General features: G+C 40.1%; 1 long non-coding RNA gene across 1 annotated transcript; it reads right to left on the bottom strand.

Moving 5' to 3' along the window:
• Positions 1–1,675: 1,675 nt before the first annotated feature.
• On the bottom strand, positions 1,676–14,669 carry LOC129475187 (uncharacterized). The gene is made up of 3 exons (XR_008654772.1): positions 14,571–14,669; positions 13,936–14,011; positions 1,676–2,175 (listed from the first exon to the last, which is right to left on the bottom strand). It is a non-coding gene; the product is annotated as an uncharacterized lncRNA (long non-coding RNA).
• Between the last annotated feature and the right edge of the window lie 1,239 nt (positions 14,670–15,908).

Raw genomic sequence — 15,908 nt, 5'->3', positions numbered from 1 at the left:
TAGTAAAGTAAGAGGTCGAGATGAATTATATACTTGTATGCAGTTGCAGTCCATCAGATATTTTATTTTATTTTTTGGTAACTGTAACCATGAGAGCACAAAGGAAGGTCAGGCAGAACAAGAAGTACTGCCATAAGATTTGAAAAACCCTTCATTATAATTTTCTCATTTTATTAGAAGATGTGTAATAACGGAAGCCACGTAGAGCAAGGATACTAAAAGATTTAACAAAAGTCATGCAATAACACATGACCAGATGAAGCCTGGATAAGAAAACATTCAGACAGACAGAAGGGAATCCTATGATGGAAGTGACAAGAGAGCATTATTAAGGCAAAAAATAATCAAAATAATATATATAAACACTTACCAATATTGTTGCAGTGTACAGTGTTGATGTCAAAGAAATGTTCGACAACCACATTAAAAAATGAGCAAACAGCCAGGCACAGTGGCTCATGCCTGTAATCCCAGCACTTTGGGAGTCTGAGGCAGGCAAATCACTTGAGGCCAGCAGTTTGAGACCAGCCTGGCCAACATGGCGAGACCCTGTCTCTATTAAAAATATAAAAATTAGCCAGGTATGGTGACACATGCCTGTAATCCCAGCTACATGGGAAGCTAAGGCAGGAGAATTGCTTGAATCCGGGAGGCAGAGGTTGCAGTGAGCCAAGATCATGCCTCTGCACTCCACACTGGGTAACAGAGCAAGATACTATTTCAGAAAAAAAAGGAAAAAAAAAAAAAAGAAAAAATGGGCAAAGGATATGAACAGACACACCTAAAAAAAAGACATAACACACAGCCAACAAACATGAAAAAATACTCCATATTACTAATCATCAGAGAAATGCAAATGAAAATCACAATGAGATGCCATCTCACACCAGTCAGAATGGCTATGATTAAAAAGTCAAAAACAACAGATGCTCCCAAGATTGCAGAGAAAAGGGAACACTTATACACGGTTAGTGGAAATGTAAATTAGCCCAGCTACTGTGGAAAGCAGTTTGGAGATTTCTCAAAAAATGAAAACAGAACTACCATTCGACCCATCAATCCCATTACTCAGTATATGCTCAAAGGAATATACATTGTTCTACCATAAAGACACATGCACGTGTATGTTCATTGCAGCACTATTCACGGTAGCAAAGAAAAGGAATCAACTTAGATGCCTATTAAGAGAAGACAATAAAGAAAATGTGGTGCATGTACACCATGGAATACTATGAAGCCATAAAAAGAATGAGATTATGTTCTTTGCGGCTACATGGATGGAGCTGGAAGCCATTATTCTAAGCGGATTAACACAGGAACGGAACAGGAAACAAAATACCACAAGTTCTCACTTATAAGTGGAAGCTAAGCATTGAGTACACATGGACACAAAGGTGAGAACAATATACACCAACGCCTACTTGAGGGTGGAGGGTGGGGATCAAAAAACTACCTGTGGGATACTACACTTATTACCTGGGTGATGAAATAATCTGTACACCAAACCGCCGTGACGTGCAATTTATCCCTTTAACAAACCTGTACATGAACTCTCTGAACATAAAATAGAATTTGGAGAGAAAAAGTAAATAAAAATAAATAAATAAATAATAAATAAATAAATGTATGAGACTTAGCTGAATGCTATAATATTTTATAACAAATGAAATATATATTCTTTGAGCAATGCAGAAATAAAGTTTTTGTTTAATTGTACATCGAACAATTTATAAAGTGACTCCTGCGAAAGATAAGGCTACAAAATATCTTGCTTTTGCCGAGAGGTCACTGAAAAACTACTAAGATAACTGGCAAAAAGAGCAAGGTTCTTGAATTAAGAAAATGGAAAGATAACTCCGGTATGCTAAGTGAATGATATTGGCTAGTGCTTCCTCTAGGTTCCCAGGAATACCTGATGAAGCAGATAATATTTGCCTATTTTCCATGTGCGGACTAGGACTCACAGAAACTAGATGGTGAATAGCTATCAATAGCTGGTCCCTTGGAGTCAGACGTGGGTGCAGCTCAGCTGTGCCACTTTCCTTGGTGGTCACGTTGGTTCATTCTTGTGCCTATTGTGCAGCCATGGGCTGCAAATCTAGAATTAGAGCCGAGGTCTTGGCAGCTGCAGATATTCTGCTCTTTTTATTACTCCTTGATCCTCCTGCAGAGAGTCTGACACAGAAACAGGAGAATTAGTATATGTACTTCAGCATTTAACCGGGATCCAACATCAACTTGTAGCTGCTTTCCCAATAGTTCATGCAAACGGAAGGCTTCTAAACATGTCATGTCTCTGTTGGGTCAAATAAAGTGGCTCCATTCTGAAATTTTCCTTAATAACCATATTTTAATGTGTATTTTCTGATATTTTCCTTAACATTACTTATAATATTAATGACTCTTGACTGAGTATCTTGAGCTAGGCACTGGGCTGGGCATTTTGCACTGAAGTCTACAGTCTTTCAGAAAACCCCAGAGGTGTGCATGCACTACATGGCCCCAAGCCCAAGTTGAGGGAGAGAAGAGAACTAGTTTTATGTGGCACTTCTAGGAAGAGATGAAGCTGAGTTTTGCACTCTTGCCTGTAAACAACAAATCTCAACGATGTTTTGGGTTTATTGCATAGTGAATGATAATTATTATCACCTTTAGGATTTCTGGTGTGGTTCCTGGCATGTCAGTCATAATGAAAAGCAACAACATGGATGGCCTTCCAGACAATGTACTCTGAATGCACAATTTTAACTGGTTCAATACATACATATATATATTAAGCAATGCAGAAATAAAGTTTTTGTTTAATTATGCATTGAACAATTTATGAGGTGATTTCTGCAAAATATAGGGCCACAAAATGTATTGCTTTTTCTGAGAGAGCATTGAAAATCTACTAGAATAATTAGCAGGAAAAGTGAGGTCTTTGAATTGAGAAGATGGAAAGATAGGGAACATTTCTTATGGCTGAAAGTGTCATTTTGCCTGGCTGGAAAAGATGAGAACCATGATTAAGGGGTATGTCAACCAAGAGATAACATTTTAGTCCGTTCTGTGCTGCCGTAACAGAATACCACAGACTGGATAATTGAAAATGAACAGAAATTTATTTCAGTCATGGTTCTGGAGTCTGGGAAGTCCAAAATCAAGGGGCTGCATCTGGTGAGGGCCTTCTTGCTGTCTCCTCACATGGGGAAGGCATCACATGGTGAGAGAGAACAAGAGATCAGACTCACAACCTCAAAGCCTTTTATAATCCATTCATGAGAGTGGGGTCCTCATCACCCAAACATCTCCCAAAAGACTCCACCTCCCAACACTGTTGCATTAAGAATTAAGTTTCCAACACATGCTTTTTAGGAGACACATTCAAACCATAGCAGATACTCATAACAAACTTTTTAAACCTACATTCGTGTATTCCATTAGGCAAATATAGGTTTTATATATATATTTATATTACATATGATATTCATATTTAATAAGTAAGTATATTATACAAAATATATATAGGTTATATATGATATTTATATTATATATTTATATAAATTTATATATTATATGTAAATATATATTTATGTAAAAATTTATATACATATATTTTATATATTTATATATAAATATATAGAAAATATTTCATTCCGATATATATATTCCATTCTAATATTATATATATAACTTCAACATATTTCTAGATACGTTTTATATGTTTCAAGATAGATATAGATACTGGTACAACAAAGATACATAACTTTTCATGGCTCAATAGTTCGTTTATTTTTAGCACTGAATAACATTCCATTGTTGATAAATTTATGTTGAGGAAGGCTATACATTTATAGGGACAGGGGGTCTGGGGAACTCTCTGTACCTTGTGTTCAGTTTTGCTATGAACTTAAAACTGCTCTAGAAAATAAAGTCTATTAAAAAATATGTACTAATCAAGCTAAACTATGAAAAACTAAATTTTGTTAAATCTAAAATATTTCCTTTCTTAAAAAAAAGTATAATGTCATCTCCTTTGCTGAGACAAAGGGGAAACATTAATTATTTCCTAAGAAGTATGGGTATGAAGACTCTCCTCTTTAGGTCTCTAAAACTTCTTTGTCTGTTCCTTCTGTATAAGCAGAACTTTGGGTGCCTGGCTTCCTCCATCAATGGGCCATGTGGCTGGACGAAAGAAAGAGCAAGGTTCTTGAATTATCAGTTCTTTCTCCTGCTATTGGAGCCACAGTGGAGTGAAAACTGCTTTGTACAGTGGAAAGGTGCAATGTTGAGTCAAACTTTTCTGTTTATTCAGTTGACATCCTCTGAGGAAGCACCATGGCAAGGCTTGTGCTTCTGCAGATCCTGGACTAAAATTAGAATAAATGTGCAGTTCTTGCTGGTGCATGGCCAGCATTAGATGCCTCCCACGTGTAAAATTCCCAGAGAAAAACAGGAATCTGGGTATTCAATACATCCATCCTAAAAGCAAAAGCAAAACCCAATTTTCATCAATTTTAAATTTCATTCTTTAAAATAATTAAAAATACAATTATATCTTTTTAAAATACTCAGATTCCCTCTCATTTTATTTGTAAGCCTTGTTATATCCATGTGATTCCTCAGAAGTAGACCCTGAGAGGAAGGGCTCCCAAGAAACCTGTAGGAATGTTGGTGGAAGCATCCGGGGTGGGGGAAGGGGGAAACAAAAATCAAGCAAGGTGGGATCTCAGGCCAAGTTGTAGGGAAGGAAAGTTTCATTTAGCATGCTTCAAATCAGTGCCTGCACACTAATTTTTATACATTTTAAACACAGGTTACCATCATTTTAGCTCAGCATTCTGTGTGCAATTAATAGCAATTTTCTCATAATTAACTAATGTGTTCTCTTCATGAGCTCATTCCCAAATTGTTGGCCATATCTGGTCTCTACCCTGGAATCCATCATTTCTGCACATCTCTCTGAAAGATAAAATTTCAGTTTATTTCCAATTTGTTAATATATTACTCCCTTCCTCCCTCCCTGAATTTTTGTGCTAAGTTTTCTAAAGCTTGGTCCCTAAATTATGTCCTGGTGATACAAGAACCAAGAACAGGTAATATATCATGTTCCTTAGCCCACATGTGGTTATATGGACCTGTTATATGGTCTTGTCTTGCTGACAACCTAGTTTTATTCTTGAAAGATAACTTCCCTTGAATCTACTTTTCCAAACCTTTACTCATTCTATGATCTTTGTGAGAAGGATTTCTGCACTTTTCATAGTAGGGCAGAGCTACATCTTGAACTATCAACACACATGTGAAATCATCCCTATAAACTTTATAAAATTTAACAGGGGAAAAAGAAAGGGGAGAAATGAAAATAAACCAAGCTCACAGCACACTCAACACTCATCTTGAGGTCAGCTTTCTCCCTGACCTGCTTTGTCATAGTTGTTTGGTGCCTCTTGTCCTAGAATCACATAGACCCTAGATTAGAGTTCCCTTAACTGCTTTCTAGATAACAACTTCAACATTATGAAACAAGTTTTCCCTTTGAGATATTCTTTCAGGTTCTGCATACTGATGAAACTACTGACGCCAGCTGGTCTGAAGGACACCACAAGAAGCTAACTCACCACAGAATGCAGTTTCCATATGCTGATGACTTCATCCTCCTTACCCAAAGCAGTCAATGACCCCAATTTTCCAGCCCCTTATCCTCTACAATGCCTTTAAAAACTACAGCTCAGGACTCCACAGGGAGACAGATTTGAGAATATCCTCCCATTTTTCTCACTCAGTGTGCTGCAATAATTAAGCTCTTTCTCTGCTGCAAACCCTGCTGTCTCAGTGTATTGGTTTGTTACTGCACAGTGGGCATACAGACTCAGTGGTCCTATAATACATAGTCCAAGACAGCTGTTGTTGGGTAAGTCTTTCAGGTCCTGCTTGCCTGCACACAAAGTTTCAAAAGGGAGAAGGCTATAAGATTTCTTCATTGGCTACAAATAAAATGTCTTAGAAAAACTCCCATGTTACTTCCTTCAGTCTTCCCAGTGGTTCTCAAAGTGTGGTACCTGGACCAGCCTCATCACCTGGGAATTTGGTAGAAATGCAAATTCTAGAATCCTTCCCTAGACCCACCAAATGAGAAGGAGTGGGACCTAGCATTCTGTGTTTTGACAAGCCCTCCATAAGCTTCTAATGCTCCCTCGACATTGAGAACCACTGGTTAGGACTGCAATCTCTCTCATCAAATCTCATTCAGATCATGACCTAATTAGTAAACAAGACTGTGAGTCATTCCTGGACCAACCTGCCTTTTTTTCTTTATATATACCAAAGCTTTCTGTGTTTCAGCTGACTAAATGGGTGGAATTCAGAAAGGAGCAGCCAGTTTATGAGGACACTGTGAAGATTTAACATATTATGGTGGGGTTGCAGATTAAATCCACACAGGGACTTAAAAAAATTGAAACATTACAATATAAGACACAGAGATCAAACATTTCCAGGCTTTAAGAAAATCTAAGACTGAACACAGTGGCTCACACCTATAAATCCTAGCACTTTGGGAGGCTAAGGTGGAAGGATTGCATGAGGCCAGGAGTTTGAGGCTAGCCTGGACAACATAGTGCAACCTTGTGTCTACAAAAAAACTAAAAAATTTAGCTAGGTGTGATGGCATGCGCCTCTAGTCCCAGCTACTTGGGAGGCTGAGGCAGTAGGATGACTTGAGCCCAGGAGTTTGAGGCTGTAGTGAGCCATGATTGCACCACTGCTCTCCAGCCAGAGGAGCAGAGCAAGATCCTGTCTCTAAAATAATAATAATAATAATAATAATAATAATAATAATAATAATAATAAAATTTTAAAAAGAACAAAAGAGAAGATCTAAGAAAATTGAAAGAATGGTATCAGAATATAACTTGGGCAAGCTATAACTACATAAAGAAGAAGAGGTAGTAGTCCACAGACTACTTTCTAAACCTCTGTATGTCTCCCCATTCAGCAAGCTGCAAATAACAACATACACCTGTAAATCAGAGTCAAGTGAGTTTCATCAATGACTAAAGCAAGGCTCCATTAACCTATTTACAATGAAGATAGCAGCCCACTTTGATTCTCATGAGTCTCACAGTGGGCCGCCATCTTGGTTGTAAATAGGTTAATGCCTCCAAGGAACATTTTCTCAGAGTTAGACTCTCTTTCATGGTGAATGTTTTATAGCATTCCTTTTACAAAAATGTAATGAAAACCACTGATAATGAACACACCTGCACAAATAATTTTCAAACATGTATTTGAGGCTGTAACTGCAATGTAAAACAGAAATGTAACAGGAAAGCAACTCTTATTTTAAAACACCATGGCATTTTAATAGGTAAATGATAAGGTAGGGATGGAACAAAAGACCCACAGGTTTGCTCTAGATTTAAAGATAGAGATAGATACCAGAACTGCCAACACTGGTGTGTTGTGTTGGCAACTCAAATAGCAGCAGGAGGATTTCTATAGATGGTGCTTTCCAAAGTGGTGACTAGTTCTTGATCAGGTTCTGATCAAGGCAATTGATTGCAGTCCTCTCTTTCCACTGTTTCGCTTTCTTGTGAATTTCATGTTGATTAAAACTGTTCAAACGTGGATGAAACTGGAGGTCATGATGTTAAGTGAAGTAAGCCAGCCACTGGAAGACAGTGCATATTCTCACTCCTGTGTGGGAACTCAAAAAAGTGGAGCTCATGTAGATAGAACGTAGAATGGCGATTACGAGTCTGGGGAGAGAAGTCTCACAGTGGGCCACCATCATGAGTCTCACAGTGGGCTGCCATCTTGGTTGTAAATAGGTTAATAGAGCCTTGCTTTAGTCATTGATGAAACCCACCTGAATATGTGTTGAATACTTAGAACAATAGACATCCACAGTAGGTATCCATTAATTTCAATAATTAGTATTTGCAACCAAATTTATTCAGATGAGCAGTCTTCATGAAAACTAACCTTCTTGGGTAAGTAGGATGAAGCTGTTTATAACAGTGAGCCACTGAATGAATATACTCCTACCTAATAGATTATAACTTATGTCCTAGCTTATTGAGGCAAACTATTAAAATCTTTTTAAGAGCAACCATTTATCACACAGTGTTTGGACTGTTGCAACCTTCTTGTTTCTTGCTGCCAAAATTAAATCTATGGCATGTACTCATTGATCCTTCATGGAGGGAACTCCCTTTACTATTTTTAGTTTTCAGTTTATTTTTATTTTTAATTGACAAATAATAATTGCACATATTTATGGGTTAAAATGTGATTTTTATACATTTATACATTGTGGCATTAACAAATCAGGCTAATTAAAATAATCATCACTTCACATATTTGTCACTTCTTTATGGTGAGAACATTTGAAATCCAATTTTTAGAGCAATTTAAAAATCTACAATATATTATTAACTACAGTCACTGATATGGTTTGGCTCTGTGTCTCCACCCAAATATCATGTCAAATTGTAATCCCCAGTGTTGGAGGAGGGGCCTGGTGAGAGGTGATTAAATCATGGGAGTGGACTTCCTTCTTGCTCCTCTTGTGATAGTCAGGGAGTTCTCATGAGATCTGATGGTTTAAAAGTGTGTGGCAGCTCCCCACTCACTCCTTCTTTCTCTCCTCCACCACCATGGTAAGATATGCTTGCTTCCCCTTCATCTTCCGCCATGATTGTATGTTTCCTGAGGCCTCCCCAGCCATGCCTCCTGTACAGCCTGCAGAACCATGAGCCAATTACACCTCTTTTCTTTATAAATTACCCAGTCTCACACAGTTCTTTACAGCAATGCCAGAACAAACAAATACACTCACCTTGTTGTGCAATAGATCACCAGAACTTATCCTTCCTGTCTAACTGAAACTTTGTACCCTTTGACCAACATACACCGCATGCCCTCATCCTCTGGCACCCACCATTCTACTCTCTATTTCTATGAGTTTGACTTTTTTAGATTCCACGTATGAGGGAGATTGTGCAATTTTTGTTTTCCATGCCAACTTCCAGGTCATGGAATGGTGTGGACGGTACACATGCCCCAAATTGGCTACAGAGCTGTGGGCAGAAAACTTGAAGTCAGCTTGAGGGCATTTTGGAATCTGGCTCTGAGGCACACAGCAGGCTTGATGGATCTTTAATGACAACCATTGGAGAAACCGGATAATATTCCTCCCTGCCTTTGTCCACTTGGGATTCTATAATAAAACAGCATACAATGAGTGGCTAAAACAATGATCATCAATCTCTCATGGTTCTGGAGGCTGGAAGTCCAAGATCTGGGTGCCAGCAGATCCAGTGTCTGGAAAGGACTCTCTTTTTGGTTTGCAGGTGGCTACTTTCTTGTGTCTGCAAATGGTGGTGAGAGAGAGAGGGTGGGGAACGAACTCTCTTGTGTCTCTAATTATAAGGGCACTAATCCCATCATGACGGCTCCATTCTCATGACCTGTTTTTCAAAGTCCCCATGTTCAAATACCATCTGTCTTAGCCTTACAGGCTGCTATAATGAATACACATTAAAATGGGTTGCTTATAAACAACATAAATTTATTCCTTCCAGTTCTGGAGGCTGGAAGTCCAAGATCAAGTTGTGGCAGATTCAGTGTCTGGCGAGGACCGGCTTCCTGGTTCATACATGGTGCTATGCCCATCCCAGTTCATAGATGACACTATGTTCTTGCTGTGCCCTCACATGGTAGAAGGGGCAAGGGAGCTCTCTGGGTCCCTTTTTATGAGTGCACTCATCCCATTCATGAGGCTCCACCCTCATGACCTCATTACCTCCCAAAGGCACCACCTCCTAACACCATCACCTTGGAGGTGAACATTTCAACACATGAATTTTGGAAGACACAGACGTTCAGATCATAGCACCATGATAGTAAAGGTTGGGATTCCAAAACACATAAATTTGGGGAAGGTGATATAGACATTCATTCCACTGCATCCCCTATCTGCCCTGTGGAAAGAGAATGCATGCCTATTGAATTCAGACGCCTGCTTATTTAACTGGCATTTTCACTTGCTGGGTGCGGACGGTACACGTGCCCCAAATTGGCTACAGAGCTGTGGGCAGAAAGCTTGAAGACAGCTTGAGGGCATTTTGGAATCTGGCTCTGAGGCAGACAGCAGACTTGATGGGTCTTTAATGACAACCAGAGTCTTGGAGGTGTAGAGTGATCTTCTACACAACAGATGAGAATGAACTTCTCTCCAACATTTCTTTGGATGAAGCAACTCAAGCCATCCATGGGACTAAATGCTCTGGCCTGTCAATACCCAGCTGATTGGAAATTCTTCTGGGAAGAAACCTTCTCATTCCCCATTTGGCAGGCTCCTGATGCCACTGCACCATTGCAGATTCCTACAATGCTCATCAGCACAATTCACTGGCAGCTCATTTTACCTAGGGATTTGACTCTCGACATCACTGAGTGGGTAGAAAAAAGCTTTCCATCTCTCAGATATTTGGAAAGAAGACCAGAACTGGGCCATGTACACAGGAAGGGGGGAATTCTGCCATCTGTAGCTATGGGACTGCTTTCTTGGGAAAAACTTGGTTTTATTGGGTTTAGAAAGTTTGCTCATCAGAACTACCATCTCATCCAGCAATCCCACTTACTGGATATCTACCCAAAGGAAAACAAATCATTCTATCAAAAAGATACCTGCACTCATATGCTTATTGTAGCACTATTCACAATAGCAAAGATATGGAATCAACCTAAGAGTCCATCAGTGCATGAATCGATAAAGAAAATGTGGTATATATACACACCATGTGTATTAATCTGCTCTCATGCTGCTGATAAAGACAAACCCAAGACTGGGTAATTTATAAAGGAGGTTTTAATGGACTCACAGTTCCGTGTGGCTGGGGAGGCCTCACAATCATGGCAGAAGAGCAGGGGACATCTTACATGGTGGCAGACAAGAAGAGAATGAGAACCAAGCAAAAGGTGAAACCCCTTATAAAACCATCAGATCTTGCTAAAGTTGCTCATCAGCTTAAGGAGATTTTGGGCTGAGAAGATGGTGTTTTCTAAATATACAATCATGTCATCTGCAAACAGGGACAATTTGACTTCCTCATTTCCTAACTGAATACCCTTTATTTCTTTCTCTTGCCTGATCGCCCTGGCCAGAACTTCCAACACTATGTTGAATAGGAGAGAGGGTATCCTTGTCTTGTGCTGGTTTTCAAAGGGAATGCTTCCAGTTTTTGTCAAAGTCTCAGGATACAAAATCAATTGTGCAAAAATCACAGGCATTCTTATACACCTTTAACAAATAGAGAGGTAAACCATGAGTGAATTCCCATTCACAATTGCTACTAAGAGGAATCCAACTTACAAGGGATGTGAAGGACCTCTTCAAGGAGAACTGAAAACCACTGCTCAAGGAAATAAGAGGACACAAACAAATGGAAGAATATTCCATGCTCATGGATAGGAAGAATCAATATCATGAAAATGGCCATACTGCCCAAAGTTATTTATAGATTCAGTGCCACCCCCTTCAAGCTACCAACAACTTTCTTCACAAAATTGGAAAAAACTAGTTTAAAGTTCGTATGGAACCAAGAAAGAGCTTGCATCGCTAAGACAATCCTAAGCAAAAAGAACAAAGCTGGAGGCATCATGCTACCTGACTTCAAACTATACTACAAGGCTACAGTAACCAAAACAGCATGGTACTGGTACGAAAACTGAGATATAGACCAATGGAACAGAACAGAGGCCCCAGAAATAACACCACACATCTACAACCATCTGATCTTTGACAAACCTGACAAAAACAAGAAATGGGGAAAGGATTCCCTATTTAATAAATGGTGCTGGGAAAACTGGCTAGCCATATGTAGAAAGCTGAAACTCAATCCCTTCCTTACACCTTATATGAAAATTAATTCAAGATAGATTAAAGACTTAAATATTAGACCTAAAACCATAAAAACCCTAGAAGAAAACCTAGGCAATACCATTCAGGTCATAGGCATGGGCAAGGACTTCAAGACTAAAACACCAAAAGCAATGGCAACAAAAGCCAAAATAGACAAACGGGATCTAATTAAACTGAAGAGCTTCTGCACAGCAAAAGAAACTACCATCAGAGTGAACAGGCAACCTACAGAATGGGAGAAAATTTTTGCAATCTACCCATCTGACAAAGGGCTAATATCCAGAATCTACAAAGAACTCAAACAAATTTACAAGAAAAAAACAAACAACCCCATCAAAAAGTGGGCAAAGGATATGAACAGACACTTCTCAAAAGAAGACATTTATGTGGCCAAAAAACACATGAAAAAATGCTCCTCATCACTGGCCATCAGAGAAATGCAAATCAAAACCACAATGAGATACGATCTCACACCAGTTAGACTGGTAATCATTAAAAAGTCAGGAAACAACAGATGCTGGAGAGGATGTGGGGAAACAGGAATGCTTTTACACTGTTGGGAGTGCAAATTAGTTCAACCATTGTGGAAGACAGTGTGGTGATTCCTCAAAGATCTAGAACTAGAATAACTGTCTGACCCAGCAATCCCATTACTGGGTATATACCCAAAGGATTATAAATCATGCTACTATAAAGACACTTGCACAAGTATATTTATTGTGGCACTATTCACAACAGCAAAGACTTGGAACCAACCTAAAAGTCCATCAGTGATAGACTGGATTAAGAAAATGTGGCACATATACACCATGGAATACTATGCAGCCATAAAAAAGGATGAGTTCATGTCCTTTGCAGGGACATGGATGAAGCTGGAAACCATCATTCTCAGCAACTATCACAAGGACAGAAAACCAAACAGCACGTGTTCTCACTCATAGGTGGGAACTGAACAATGAGAATACTTGGACACAGGGTGGGGAACATCACATACTGGGGCCTGTCGGGGGGTGGGGGTCTGGCGGATAGCATTAGGAGAAATACCTAATGTAAATGATGAGTTGATGGGTGCAGCACACCAACAAGGCACATGTATACCTATATATCAAACCTGCACGTTGTGCACATGGACCCTAGAACTTAAAGTATAATTAAAAAAAAAAAATCAGATCTCGTGAGACTTATTCACTACCATGTGAACATTATGAGGGAGACCGCCCCCATGATTCAATTATCTCCCGCTGGGTCTCTCCCACAATACGTGGGAATTATGGAAGCTGCAATTCAAGATGAGATTTGTGTGGGGACACAGCCAAACTATATCACCATGGAATATTACACAGCCCCCCAAAAGAATGAAATCATGACTTTTGCAGCAACATGAATAGAAGTGGAGGACATTATCCTAAGTGAAACAACTCAAAAACAGGAAGACAAACACCCCATGTTCTCACTTATAAGTGGGAGCTACTGTGTAGACATGGACATAGACAGTGGAATAAGAGACATTGGAGAGTGGGAAAGGAGGGAGGGGAGAGGAAGGTGAGGGATGAGAAATTACCCAGTGGATACAATGTACACTATTTGAGTGATAGTTACAGTAAAAGCCCGGACTTCAGCACTCTGCAATCTCTCCATGTAACAAAACTGCACTGGTATCCTCTAAATCTATAAAAATAAAAAAAGTTTAAACATTACAAATAAGAGGCCAGGTGTGGTGGCTCATGCCTGTAATCCCAGCACTTTGGGAGGCTGAGGCTAGTGGATTGCTTAAGTTCAGGAGTTTGAGAGCAGCCCGGGTTACATGGCAAAACCCCATCTCTACAAAAAAATATAAAAAGATTAGCCAGGCAGGTGGTGCATGCCTGTAGTCCCAGCTACTTGGGAGCCTGAGGTGGGAGGATTTATTGTACCCAGGAGATCGATGCAGTGAGCCAAGATCACGCCACTGCACTTCAGCCTGGGCAACAGAGGGAGACCCTGTCTCAAAAAATAAAAATAAAAGTAAAAAAACTCAACCTTACCTTATTCTTAAGTGTCCATTGCTGTGTGGCTTTGGGGTGGCTGTGCCTCCTGGGGTAAAAATGTACCAGCATTTTTCTGCAAGGAATGAGGAATCGATAGGGTTTGGAGAAACGGAATCTCTATGAAGGTGTTTACTTACAACGCAAGAGGACATGGGGAAAACCACAAGTCATTTTATTTTGGTTTCTTCAACAATGAAGGACTTCCTCTCTTTGAGGAAGGTGGCGCTTTCTGTGTGTGTGTGTGTGTGTGTGTGTCTGTGTGTGTGTGTCTCTCTGTGTGTGTGTGTCTGTGTGTCTGTGTCTGTGTGTCTGTGTGTGTGTGTGTCTGTGTGTGAGTGTGTGTGTCTGTGTGTGTGTGTGTCTGTGTGTGTGTGTCTCTGTGTGTGTGTGTGTCTGTGTGTGTCTCTGTGTGTGTGTGTGTGTGTGTCTGTGTGTGTGTGTGTCTGTGTGTGTGTGCACACACACACACGCTCATTCAGCATTTACAGTCCTGGAATGTTATTCTGACTACTCATAGCGACTCCACTTCCGGCCCACCCAAACAGTCGTCTGTTATGGAAAATATGCCTGCCTCTGAAATATCTACCGGTGGCCCCAGAGTGCCACACAGGCATTTCTTATAAATACTCAACCTTCTGCTCAAGTCTCCAGGGCTCCCTTTTCTCTTTGGGTAGCAGGGTGAGTGTCCATGATTTGCTGACGCTGCAAGCTCCCCCATGTCCAGCTGCTCTGTGATATTTATCTTCCACCCCTAATAATTAACCTCATCCTCTTCTCAAAATGTAAGCACCAGGCAGCTTTAGAAAGATGGTGCAGATTTGCAGATTGCAGGCTTCAACATGCAGGACCTTGTCGAGTGCGTTCAGAGGCTGGTTTGATTGAAGGAGATTTTTGATGGCGCAGTGATCCAGGGCAGCTACAGAGGTACCACTGGAAGGTGGAAAGCCACCGTGGAACAAAAGTCTCTGCAGGAATCAGCTGAGTGGCCTTGAATTAGAAAGGGATGTGGGGCAGATATAAGGAGTTGACACTGAATTTGCACAATGCTGCCTTGTGTGTTTTCTTGCCTGTCTCCACGACCCCTCTCGAAAGCCACTTGGAAATACCGGACGCATAAGCTTGGCATGGATTTAACATCATGCTAGCTGGCAGAACTCAGTGATCCCAGAGCTAAGCCAAAGGGGTAATAAATGAAAGACATGCTATGTTGGAAAGAGCTGCAGGGGGAAGTAGATTTATCAATGCGAGGGATGTCTGTAGGCAATAGTGGACATTGTCAGCTCCCCCCATTCCCCAGACAGACTGGGACAGGAAGAGTAAGCTCATTATTAGATCTGTAATTCATCTCGGGGGTTTTACTGCTACTCCAGCAAGCTGTAAGTGACAAGGATAATTTCTCTTTCGGCACAAACAGTTCTATTACAAATGTGATCTCTCTGGGCTGCCAGTATCAGCCCACTGCCAATGGCACGAATGAAAGACCTAGTAAAAAGAAAGTTGTCTCTGTAAAATGTTGGCACTGCAGAGACTGGGGGTTAAAAAGTTTGAAAAGGGGCAGCTCACGCACTCTTTCTTTACTGCTCAGAAGGTATTATGGTAATATTTGTGACTGCAGAGTCTGTCTACGTGTTTATTTGGTGGAAAATAAGACAACTCAATTGATTATTTAATTTATCCATTTGTTTTCATGAAACAGACTCTGTTTGGTACAAAAGCATCACAATGAATAAAAGAAGAAAATATACAGTGTATCCTGAAAGCCTGAGTTCAGGCGCAGAGATGAACTTGGCTGTTACATCTCAAGAGGAGCTTCCATCCTGAAAAGGAAAGTGCTCTGATGCAAAGACCCTGTTACTTCAATGCTGTGCTTTTAGACAAGTTGGGAAGGGAACTGTGAGTACGACAGGCCCCACATCTCCCAAAGCTACCACAGAATCTGATATTTTGAATGAGGACAAGGAGTCTTTGTT

The sequence above is a fragment of the Symphalangus syndactylus genome, chromosome X, assembly GCF_028878055.3.
Source record: "Symphalangus syndactylus isolate Jambi chromosome X, NHGRI_mSymSyn1-v2.1_pri, whole genome shotgun sequence".
Lineage (NCBI taxonomy): Eukaryota > Metazoa > Chordata > Mammalia > Primates > Hylobatidae > Symphalangus > Symphalangus syndactylus.
The sequence above is the reverse complement of the archived record's forward strand: the minus strand, read 5'-3'. Positions and strand labels throughout refer to the sequence as shown.